Raw genomic sequence first — 12599 nt, 5'->3', positions numbered from 1 at the left:
TATACATCCAGATAGTCCGTATTGCTTTGCATTTACATTCAGGGTAACAGATACAGCCATACCTGGCTATCGCAGGGATACTGTGAAAGTACAACGATATTCCCACAGGAGATGGCTAGCTACATTCCGGTGTTTACTCCACCCGGGGCCAGTCAAGTTCTACTTTATGTGGATGATATTCTGCTTGCGGCCCCTACCCAGCAGCAATGTATGGAAGATACAATAGCATTATTGAGATATTCAGCAGAACAGGGACATAAATTAAGCAAGCATAAATTGCAACTACAGAGAATACAGGTCAAGTACCTGGGATATGTGGTATCCAAGTAGGGTAGAACATTACATGATGATAGGAAGGTAGCAATTTCACAAGCACCCAAGCCAACTACCAAGAAGGGAATGAAGTCCTGTCTGGGCCGACTAACATTTGTCAAAGCTGGTTACCAAACAATGCTTTGGAATCCGCTGTATTGTCTGCCTTAATCTTTAATACACCTATGGCAGCACAACACATACTACACTGGATTACAGTAGCAGAAACAACTTTCTGCAGACTAAAACGATTGATAGCTTCAACATCTGTATTAGGTCTCCCGAATAATCATAACACATGTTGTCAGACTGTAGATTGTAAGCGGAGATATATGACGTCAGTCTTGATGCAACAGCATGGAAGTAAGCAACGCTACATAGCTTACTACTCATTGCAGTTGGACACTGTGGCATGGTCAGTGCCACATTGTGTACAGGCAGTTGTTGTAGCACCCATGGCAGTACAGGCCTCGGCCTTAATGTTATTATACCACCCTCTCACTGTGAGAATGTCTCATGCAGTTGTGATCATTCTGCTGCAAGAGAAGATAGCATTCCTGACCCGTGCTAGACATTTGTCTTGTTTGACCATACCACTGAGTCAACCTCATATGGTGATTGAACGTTGTACAACATTAAACCTATCAACGTCACGTCCGACACCTGTGTATGGCACACCACACAGTTGCCTATACGAAATGGATGAAATAACTACACACAGACATGATATCACTGATATACCCTTAGATGATGCAGAGGTGACAGTTAATGTGTACGGATCATGTAGGCAGAGTCCTACAGGAACGAATCAAGTAGGTTATGCAGTACTTATTGATAATGAGATTGTAGACGCCCAACCCCTGCAGCATAACGTGTCTGCTCAAGCAGCAAAATAGATAGCTTTAACACGTGCTTGTACTGTGGCGAAAAACTGATGTGTGGACATATGTCCCGATAGTCAGTATGTTGTCTGTACAGTGCATGTTTATGAGCAGCAGTGGAAGAATAAGGGAATGATAACATCCACCGGTAAACCGATTAATCATGCGCAATTGATCTTGAATGCATTACATTCCATTCAGTTACCCACTAAAGTAGCTAATTGTAAATGTGCAGTTCATAGAAAGCAACAGGATAACAGTAGGAAAGGTAAGGCATGAGCTCATGCAGCTGCAAAACAAGCAGCCTCACAGTTGGAAAGTGTTTGTTTGAATGAGGAATGACAATCCTCAGACATTTTACATGTAGAAATGTTGCAAACAATGCAAACATCAACTACGAAAGCAGAAAAGCCGACGTGGGTATGACGAGGAGCAATCCTTGAAGACGGACTGCACATATCCACAGTGAGAAAGCCAATATTAACGTCTAATGTATTCAGATATGCGGCTTTGTGGAGCCATGGGTAGAGACATGTCTCAACAGGGGGGATGGTACATTTGGTTAACAGAATACCCTTAACATACGGAATTAGGAACCACATACAAACATCATGAGCAGCGTGTCACATTTGCAGTAGATATCATGCACAGGGAGCATTTAAACCGAAGGGAGTGGGTTTACCTACACCACCATAACCGTTCCGTACTATTTGTATGGAGTTCATACATCTGAATAAATGTGAAGGGAAGTAATACTGTTTAGTGATTACACATATATATAATCAAAATGGGTAGAAGCATTCCCAACCATGAATCCGGATGCAGCAGCAGTGGCAAAGGTGCCAGTAAAATAAAGTATCCCTAGATCTGGCATACTGTAAAGAAGCTACAGTGACAACAGAACACATTTAGTGAACCAGACAATCACGCAACCTGGGGGATTATTTTGTATTTCCATGAATGTAAATTGCATGTACAACCCACAGTCAGCATGACTGCTGGCGCGGTAAAATGAGATCCCGAGAAATAAGTAGAGGAGGTTGGTGGGTGACACCCAGACGAGTTACATTTGCTGTCTACCTCTAGCATTGCTGAGCATGACAACAGTTCCAAATGTAAAGTGTTGCACCCACTAGTAGTATGTGGAATGGCATATCATGTGCCAGAGTGGAAAGCTGTCATGCCTGCAGAGCCGAGGTCGATGGCTCATTAGCAGGTGACATGAGAGGATTGTTAACCAATAACACTGTTTTCAGTTAAAGTCTTTTACAGATAAAGAGCAAGCGAGCCGACGCATAGCTGACACCAGTATCCTGTGTGTATGTCACTGTTATCCAAAGAAGATAATTGGCAAGTGGAAAGTGTGAAGGTCTGTACCAGGTACTGTTGGCAACGCCTACTGCAGTAAAGTTTGCAGAGAGGTCGTCCTGGGTCCACCTCACAGTTTTCAAACGCGTAAAGGATATCAAGTCTGATTTACATCTTGTAGCTAATATACCATAGAGCCTGAATCACCAGGCAAGACTGTATAACAATACAAAGCAACCCCAAAGACATTTGGTTTACTGTCCTAATGATTATACACCTATTAACCATGTTTGTGTTTACTTTACATTTGCTGGGACCTTACCTGCATATAACTACACGGATACAAATAGTGATACGTGATGAACTGGCCACAGAGTGTCTTCCACACTTCAACAAATACCTAGGCATGACGCGTGTGCATGTACAGACTATGAACATTTTAAATTGCTGTGTTTGTACTGCCATACCTACATCATATGGAGGACTTCCGATGTATGGTGTCCCCTTGGGGATACATTGAGACTTGTGAATATTTACACTTTGATACAGGTTCTGTGAGATCACAGGACAAAGTGGCACTGTACTTACCTGTTACACAAAAAGTAATTGTATGTTGTCATAAACATGATACAGTTCAAGTTGGTGGGAGTATTTGTAACATAACTGTGTCTTACAAATGTCATATAACAGCCAAAGATCACAGTACTACTTGTAGCACCATTCATTATCTGTATTGAAGCTTCATGAGAACAACGTGGAAGGATGTGCAGAAACATCCTGAATTGTATAAACAGTCCTCTGTTATAGACAGGAAGATGTTACATGCAGAGGTAACCCGCATCAGTAATAAATTAGAATATTGTTATGTTGTTTGTGGGAAAAAAGCATATCAATGGTTACCTGAGAATTGGTCCGGCAGTTGTTATTTGGGTTATCTGGCTCCAGTCACATGACATACTGCACAATTGCCTCTGGGTGCGAACGAACTATAACACATATAGCTCAAGAACTGGGAACACAGTCGAGAAACCTACTAATCCAGTGGGTGAAATGGAAGCTGTTCTGACATTCCAGTCTTCTGCAAGAGATAAAGGAATATCGATTCATATGGACTTGAGTGACAGCGTCATAACCTGGGCTGGAACACTCCCAGCTTGTGGAGTAGTGAAATCAATCAGGGAACAGAGGAAGTTGTCAAAACCTGTCGGAGGAATGATGAATGTGACTTTCCGCTCTTGAACTTGTGACAGATGAACTGGATGCAATGAGAACTGTTGTGTCACAAAATGTAATAGCGCGACTGCACCCTGGCGGCGAGAATTGGTACGCGGCGCTTATTAAAGAAGATCGCTGTGTCCAAGTACCACATAAAAGACTAGAATCAACGCCCACCTAGAGGTAATACAGCAGGTGTCATCCATGGCGGAACCAGGCCCAAACCCACTGACGAACCATTTCCACAAACCATTTGGTGGATGGGGTTCAGTCATACTGAATATCATGATTGCCATTTGTGTTGTTCTGCTCATATTGGGAGCATGTGTCTATTGCGGATACTTTGCATGTAAGTATTAGTCAGGGACTCTGTCGACGTATCTGTACCGAGACTATGTATCAAGACCTGTAGTGGTATTTGTTAATACAAAATGCAATCCTTCTTGAAATGTACAACAAATTACTTGCCTAGTTAAACGCTCCAGAGAGGAAGAGGCTAGGGAATGAAATAATGTTGTATATGTTTCTGGATAGCATAGGAGCAATTAAAGAATGGAGAATGTTAGCAAAATACATATTTAAACATATATATGACGTGCTACTTTAGAAGCAAATAGTGTATAATGCATATTATTCTATCTTACAATATGGCAGTAGAGCTTATCATGCATGTAATTGCCTGTAGTGTAGCTGCAGTGTGATTGAACCCTGACCCTGGCAGTAACCAGTGCAGCAGGTGTATGTCATTCAGCATTAGTCATCTGCTCGGTTAGAGAATAATAAATGTATGTACAGGTATATCTGTCATCCTTCCACTGAGGAGGATAGGCTTGTGAGCTCTATCTAACACAGAGTACAGCTGCTCACCAGAGAGACAAAGGAACCTAGTAGGAAATGGAGGACGACGGATCTGAACAGTGTTGGAACCGTGACAGAGCAGAATTTACCGAAGTACATTCTAATTGACTATGTGGCTCGCAAGGCTGTGCTTCCTCATGGGAAAACATTTAATAAGCATTACCTTAGCACTGTTGTAGGAATACAATCTTGTGGACTATAGTGATGTAAATGCCCTGTGACTGACCACATCATTAATGTGTGCAAAGATGATAGTATACACAATGCTCATACAGCTGTAACATGTATAGAGTAAAACAAAAGTCTAAACTTGTACTGCATAGTTCTTTGCCTCCTGCTGCACAGTAGTAAAACGTTATTAATCTCAGCTTCCTGTGTTATTGACTGTCAGTTTGAAAAGACGAATGAGTGTTACAGTTTGATTTAAACAACATAATTGACAGATGTGTATGTTCTAGCATGGGAATAGGTCAAGCCAACCATCACAATGTCCATGTGTATCACATACAAGCAGCCAGTAACACGCAGTAGTAGTGCATGAAGGCATACACGACTGTGGGAATAGTACAGGACATATGGCACATGCCAAGTGCAGATGCATGACACAAACCCCAGGATGGGTGTCCCTGCAAAGAGGAACATGTGCCAACCACACCTCCCACAGATGTACCGCAATAAAACACATGGCAAACACACAGAAACACTACCGTCCAACACACGACTGCAATGGAGCCTGGTCAGACACCAACATGAAGCATGCACAAACAGGGACTTGTGTAATGTTTACCTTCAATCGCCCCATAGGCCAAAGAAGAATAGAAAGAACATATGCATGTAATGTTGTGAAGGATGTGTGGTAGTCCTCAGTATCACAGTGTTAGGGACACAGATACACTGTCATCAACTGTGACGTATGTGCACTGTACACAGCATACCTGCATGTAATACAGAGGACAATCATGTGCCACAGAAATATACACTGGAGAAAGAGGAAGGGGATAGACAAGTGTAAATGTGACAAACTATGAATATAGGTTCATAGGTCCATAGGTACAGGGTAGGCCATCGTCCCAGGTTCAGCCATAACACCACCATAGTTAGGATGACTTTGCCAACCTTCTGTGCTTCAGATAAAATACTCATGATATTGCTGTACCTCCGTCAAGCAGTGATAATGATGTAATCCCTGGCCTATACCTGCAATTCTCCATCCAATGGACAACATACCCGAACAAGGCTATGAAGGATCTCTGTCTCACATGTACTGTGATGTAGATCCACAGCATTGTGAGTGTCTGGGTGATATATGTGTCACTCAAACACATCCCATTAATGACCGTGACAAGGTTCATGTCACCTGCCCTAGTGGTTCTGAGGATGCAGATACAGTAGGTGAAGCATACACATGACATATGGGTTGACATGGCCTCGTATGTCAGGCACAGGTCAACACTAAACAGCAGGTATGTGACTTAATGGGGCAGGGGTCCTACAAGTGGGGCAGCATTACACAAAATAATGTCATCCTGCATCTGTACGACAATTAACCTATGAGGGCTTCCCAGCTGCTGTAGGTGTATGGTCAGATACAGTCTGAATGGGGCAATGTAGTAAATCATAGGTGTAACACGTAATGGGTACAAGGAGACAATGACCTAGCCTGATGTAGATGTGAATCCCTGCACAAACAGGTGGGCAATGTAGAAGTCCCACAGAACCACGATAGCAACGTGTGTGAATGAATGGTGACCGACAAACTCTGTCCCCTGATCCCTGGTAATCACCCCTGTGCTGAGTGGACAGCCACCTATATGCTGGACAGGGGTGGCCTAGTACTTCTCGACAGGTATGATGTTGCATTACTTAGCATTTAGCTGTGGGCCATGTCCCTGACAGCAGATATGCATATCTGGGAGGCCCCTTCGAAGGATATCTGTGTCAGATGTCCTTCCAACTATGGCACCTGTTTTGCAGTCATCTACAAACAATGTTGCCCATAACACCCCTGTGTGTGCCTGTACCGTGGAAATGTAGATGTATGACAGGAGTGGACCCACGGAAGGGCCCCATGGGACACCACTTGCGACAGGCAGTAGGTCTGACATGCTGCCAGCAAGTATGACCGTGTGGGTTGTGTCACATAGACAGTTTACAACACATTCTGTGATGTACGTGTTCACATCCCAGCCAATGGGTTTATCAACGATACCTGAGGGGGGTAATGTGATGAAGGCCTTTGCCAGGTCGAGGTAGGCTGTATGGACTGCAACACCCCCATCAATGGCCTCGGTGACTGTCCCGAAAATGTCAACCATGCTTTAAAGGCATGAACCGCCCCTGAACAAGACAAACCATGTTGGATGCAAAGTATGTATGTCCCCTATGCATTCATGTACGAGCCGCAGTATGATCCCTCCCCATGTCTTTGCAGATAGGTCTCCTCATGGTAATGGGACAGTAATAACCAGGCTCAGTGGAGGCATTGGCCCTGTGACGTGGGACTACCGTTGCCATGCAATACAACCTGGGTACCTTACCTGAGGTGAGGCTACAAAGAAATAGCTGTCCTAACTGTGGGTCTAATTCCTCAATGAGATAGTGGAGTACACAGTGGGGTCACCAGCTGGTCTCATGGATGCTATGTCCACTACCCTGGAGAGAGCATGTCCCACCTGTGTGTCACAGAACATTTGGTGACCACAAACCGCTGGTACAGACATCTCCTCATGTGTGGGGGAGGGTGTGGAGATGTCCTCACTGGACTTGCCAGCCTGTATGTTGGCAATGTGTGTATGTTGAGTAAACTCCACCTCTTTGTGAACCCAGTCAGAGCATATGTGGGAGTGACCTCCCAGGTGTTGAGCATAGCAACTGAAGGTGGTATGATTGTCAGCCAGGTCCATGTAGGTATATCTGTGGAATGCGCCCTGGACCATGGCATGACAGTGTGTAACTCTACACATATGATGACCAAGGGTGTCATACCTCACAAGGTGACTGCTCCACCTTGTAGTAGCCACCTCCTCATGTTGTACATCCTGTGTATGGCTGGGGTACACCACACTGGATGCTTGGCATTGGTACAATGAACCACAGTTGGGTAAGTGAATGCCTGGTTCATGCAGTCCTGTAGGTACTGGTAGATGGCAAATGTGATTGATGCAGTGGCTGCAGTACTGGCGACCACTGGCTCAGGGTCCTTAAAGGAGACCACAGTAGTGTGCAGAATTGTGTAGTCTGCCTCTGAGCAAGCAATGTGTATGGTAACTGGCAACACTCACAGCAACGGATGCCAATAGCAGAAGCCAATGTCCAAATAATATAGATTAACTTCTGCATGACAATATGTCTTATCATACATGTATTGACACGTGTCTGCTAATTACAATTGCAAATGGCCGGTAAGACTGGCCTAAAGTTCCCGTGATTTACACAGTCTGGAGGTGTTGTTCCGATAATAAAGTGGCAATACCTCCCAATCGTGACCTCTGGGTATTAAAGTGGTTGTTAACCTGCAACATTGGATGTACACCATTGGGTTCTGGTGTCGGAAAACATGATTCCTGTACCACTACACAGTATGGGTAGTCAAGCAGACATCCACGATTGTTGAACACACAGCATCAGTGAAACCCACTGCTCACAAGGACACAGTCCGACAAGCTCTACACTTTACATATGCACAGTGATGTCCATTGTAGGACCCAAAAATTGTCTAAAGACAAGAATGATGCCTTATTTCATCACCTACGTGAACTCATTGTCGTCACAGGTACACATATGCACCGCAAGCGTGTTTAATGTTGATGATAGCTGTCCATGAAATGCAGCACAGATGCACAGAAATACCCAGGGTACTGGGTCCATAGAACTGCATCCACATCACAGTCCCGCACACATGAAGGATGTGTAATTGGTACTGTCGATTGTTGCAGCCAAGGGATTCTGGGTATGTAGACTCTGGGCTCGGTGTTGTTTCGCAGGCAATCCTTTGTCCCGCCCCGTGGGAGGGATGTGTGCGTAGCACCTGCCTTACTCTCCGCTAATAATGCAAACCATCCACCGGAGAATGCTAAATGCAGGTGTGAAATGTGTACAGCCCTATACTAGTGTCCAGTAGGCAATTGTCATGGATGGACAACCGTATGGCCAAGATGGCACCCACAACTGCAAACCCGGGGAAATTACACAGCCGCTGTAAGGCATAACACAGGAAATACACATAGGGACTACAGTTGACATTCCACATACAAAGTCGGACTGCCGTGCCAACACCGGCGTACACAGCACTCAATCTGCCAGCAACAGAATGAGGAGCACCCGCTACCATACAGCGGAACAGATGTGCGACCTGTGGAACACATACTAATGGCACAACCACAACGTCAAGTAGGATATGTAAACTATGGCATTCCCACCTATGAAGACAACATGGTTAAATGAATACATAGGTGATCAACATGTTCCAGTGGTGTTATGTTGAAAACACAGTGACGGATATGTCCCATTGGGATGTCTGAGGTTTATATGAAGCAGTTGCTAACCAGCATCTTTGGATGTATGACATTTGTTCACAGTACTAAATCACCTGGTTACGTAGCACCATGTGGAATGGGTAGTCAAACAGACATCCGCGATTGGGGAACATACACCAGCAGTGAAAAGCACTGGCCAGGTGGACACAGTCCAGCAACATCTAACCTGACATATGCACATTGGTGTCCATTGTAGGACCCAAAAATTCCATTCATTGAATGCCTGCTAGCTTCCTGCATTACCCACGTGAACTCATTGTCGCCACCACGTCACAGGTACACATATGCACCGCAAGCGTGTGCAATGTTGATGATAGCTGTCCATGAAATGCAGCACATATGCACAGAATTACCCAGGGTACCGAGTCCATAGAACTGCGTCCACATCACAGTCCCGCACACATGAAGGATGTGTAATGGGTACTGTCGACTGTTGCAGTCAAGGGAGTCTGGGCATGTACAATCTGGCCTCGGTGTTGTTTCGCAGGCAATCCTTTGTCCCGCCCCGTGGGAGGGATGTGTGCGTAGCACCTGCCTTACTCTCCGCTAATAATGCAAACCATCTACCGGAGAATGCTAAATGCAGGTGTGAAATGTGTACAGGCCTATACTAGTGTCCAGTAGGCAATTCTCATGGATGGACAAGTGTACGACCAAGATGGCACCCACAACTGTAAACCCGGTGTAACTATACAGCCGCAGTAAGGCATAACACAGCAAATATACATAGGGACTACGGTTGACATTCCCCATACAAAGTTGGACCGCCATGCAAACACCGGCGTACACAGGACTCAATCTGCCAGCAACACAATGGGGGAGCACTCGCTACCATACTGTGGAACAGATGGGTGACCTGTGCAACACAAAGTAATGGCACACCAACAACGTCAACTGGGATATGTAAACTATGGCGTTCCAACCTATGAAGAAAACATGCTTCAATGAAGACATAGGGGATCTACATGTTCCGGTGGTGTTATGTTGAAATTACAGTGACGGATATGTCCTATTGGGACGCCTGAGTTTTATTTGAAGCAGTTGCTAACCTGCATCTTTGGATGTACACCATCTGTTCACAGCTGTAAATCACCTGGTTACGTAGCACCACGAAGAATGGGTAGTCAAACAGACATCCGCGATTGGGGAACATACAGCAGCAGTCAAAAGCACTGGCCAGTTGGACACAGTCCAGCAACATCTAACTTTACATATGCACATTGGTGTCCATTGAAGGACCCTAAAATACCTTTTCACATAACTCACTCCAGACGCTTCCGAACAACAGACGATGCTATAGCGTGGCTACGCACAGTTAGACATATGCACCACCAGCGTGTTTAAGGTTGATGACAAGTGTTCATGAAACGCAGGACATATGAACAGAAATACCCAGATCGACATGTCCATACATGCGCCCACATCCCAGTCCCGCACGCATGAAGGATGTGTAATGGGTACTGTCGAGGGTTGCAGCCATGGGATCTTGGGTATGCAGAAATGGGGCTTTGTGTTGTCTGGCAGATAATCCGTTGTCCTGCCCGTGGGAGGGTGTGCATAGTACCTGCCTTACTCACCACTACTAATGCAAAGCATCCACCGTAGAATGCTAAATGCTGGTGTGAAATGTGTACAGCCCTATACCAGTGTCCAGTAGGCAATTCACATGGATGGACAAGCGTATGACCAAGATGGCACCCATAACTGCAAACCCGGTGGAATTACACTGCCGCAGTAAGGCATTACACAGGTAATACACATAGGGACTACACTTGACATTCCCCATACAAAAAACACAGACAACCAGCTGAAGAAGTCCAAAGCAAAGACGAGGTACTGTAGACACCGTCAGCGACCACTCAGAGCCCACCAGGAATTAAATGCAGTCACCATAGTTTATTGAAGCTCTTTTCGTCTGCTTCATAAGCAGACTTATTCAGAATACATACAATGCAGTCCAACCTACTACATTTAAAACCCTTAATTGGTCATTAAATTTGATGTGCTAAGTATTAATTAAATGCCTTAAAGGCAAACAAGCAAACAAACTTTACTTGGGTTACAGATTCCACACAGTGAGTACATCAGACATTGCTTTGAAAGGTACATTCTTCATAGAAAATAGAAATATATGTATATATATGAAAGAAGAACCAACATAATGTTTTCCAAATGTCTGACTGTTTAAGCTACATATATATGTTCTACGGATTGTGCCAATATATTAAAAGAACTACAGACACCTAGTAATATAAATGAACCATAATATATAGAGATAAACCGTATGATTATGACTAATGTAAAATAGACCAACGAAATGTAAAGATTCACAATGTGGTAAAGTAAATATTCATTTAGAAGGTTAGTTAAATAAATCAATTCAGACATCCTTGTCAAAATACTAACACAAGGCCAGCGAGGTGCTTGGCCTCACATGTACTGGGATGTTGTTCCACAGCATAGTGAGTGTCTGGGTGATGAATCTGTCCCACCAGCACGTTCTATTAATGACAGTGTGAAGGTGTACGTCACCTGCCCTTGTGGTTCTGGGGATCTAAATTTTAGGTGAAGCATAGTCATCAGATATGGGTTCGACATGGCCTTGTATGCCAGGCACAGGTCACCTCTGGGCAAGTGGTATGTGACTGTATACAGCTGGAATTCTTTCAGTCGGTCAGCATAACACATATTCCTGAGACCCTGCATCTGTTTGTCGATGAACTGTTGGGGCCTGTCCAGCTGCTGCAGGTGTCGGGTCAGATACATTCTGAACGGGGCATTGTACCCAATCATAGGTCTAATGAGTGATGAGTACAAGGGGACAATGACCTCCCCTGATCTAGATGTGAATCCCTTCATGATGATGTGGGCAATGTTGAAGGTCTACCTAACTACGTTAGCAACGTGTGTGTCGAACGAACGGTTAACAACAACCCAGGTCCCCAGATCCATGGTAACTCCCTCTGTGCTCAGTGGATTGACACCTATATGGTGGCTAGGGGTAACCTTGTTCTTCCCGAAGGGTATGACTATGCATTTCCTGGCATTTAGCTGTAGGCCATGTCTCTGGCACCACTTATCTACATCTGTGAGGCCCTCCTGAAGGATATCTGTGTCAGATGTGTGTCCGACTATGGCACCCAGTTTGCAGTCATCTGCAAACATTGTCAGCCATAACCCCCCTGTGTTTGCTTGTACTTTGGAAATGTAGATGCTGAAAAATAGTGGACCCAGGACTGAGCCCCATGGGATACTACCTGTGACTGGCTGTGAGTATGACATGGCGCCAGCAACTATGACCGTGTGGGTTCTGTGACTTAGCCAGTTTGCAACCCATATGGCGATGTATGGATTTACGTTCAAGATGATGGGTTTATCAATGATACCGGAGGGGGGTATTGTGTCGAAGGCCTTTGCCAGGTTGAGGTAGGCTGTATGGACTGCTTTACCCTCATCAATGGCCTTGGTGACTGATCCTACAAAGTCAAAC

Source organism: Protopterus annectens, chromosome 16.part0 (genome assembly GCF_019279795.1).
Source record: "Protopterus annectens isolate FY-2018-M chromosome 16.part0, PAN1.0, whole genome shotgun sequence".
NCBI classification, from domain to species: Eukaryota; Metazoa; Chordata; order Ceratodontiformes; family Protopteridae; genus Protopterus; species Protopterus annectens.
This window is presented reverse-complemented; position numbering follows the sequence as displayed.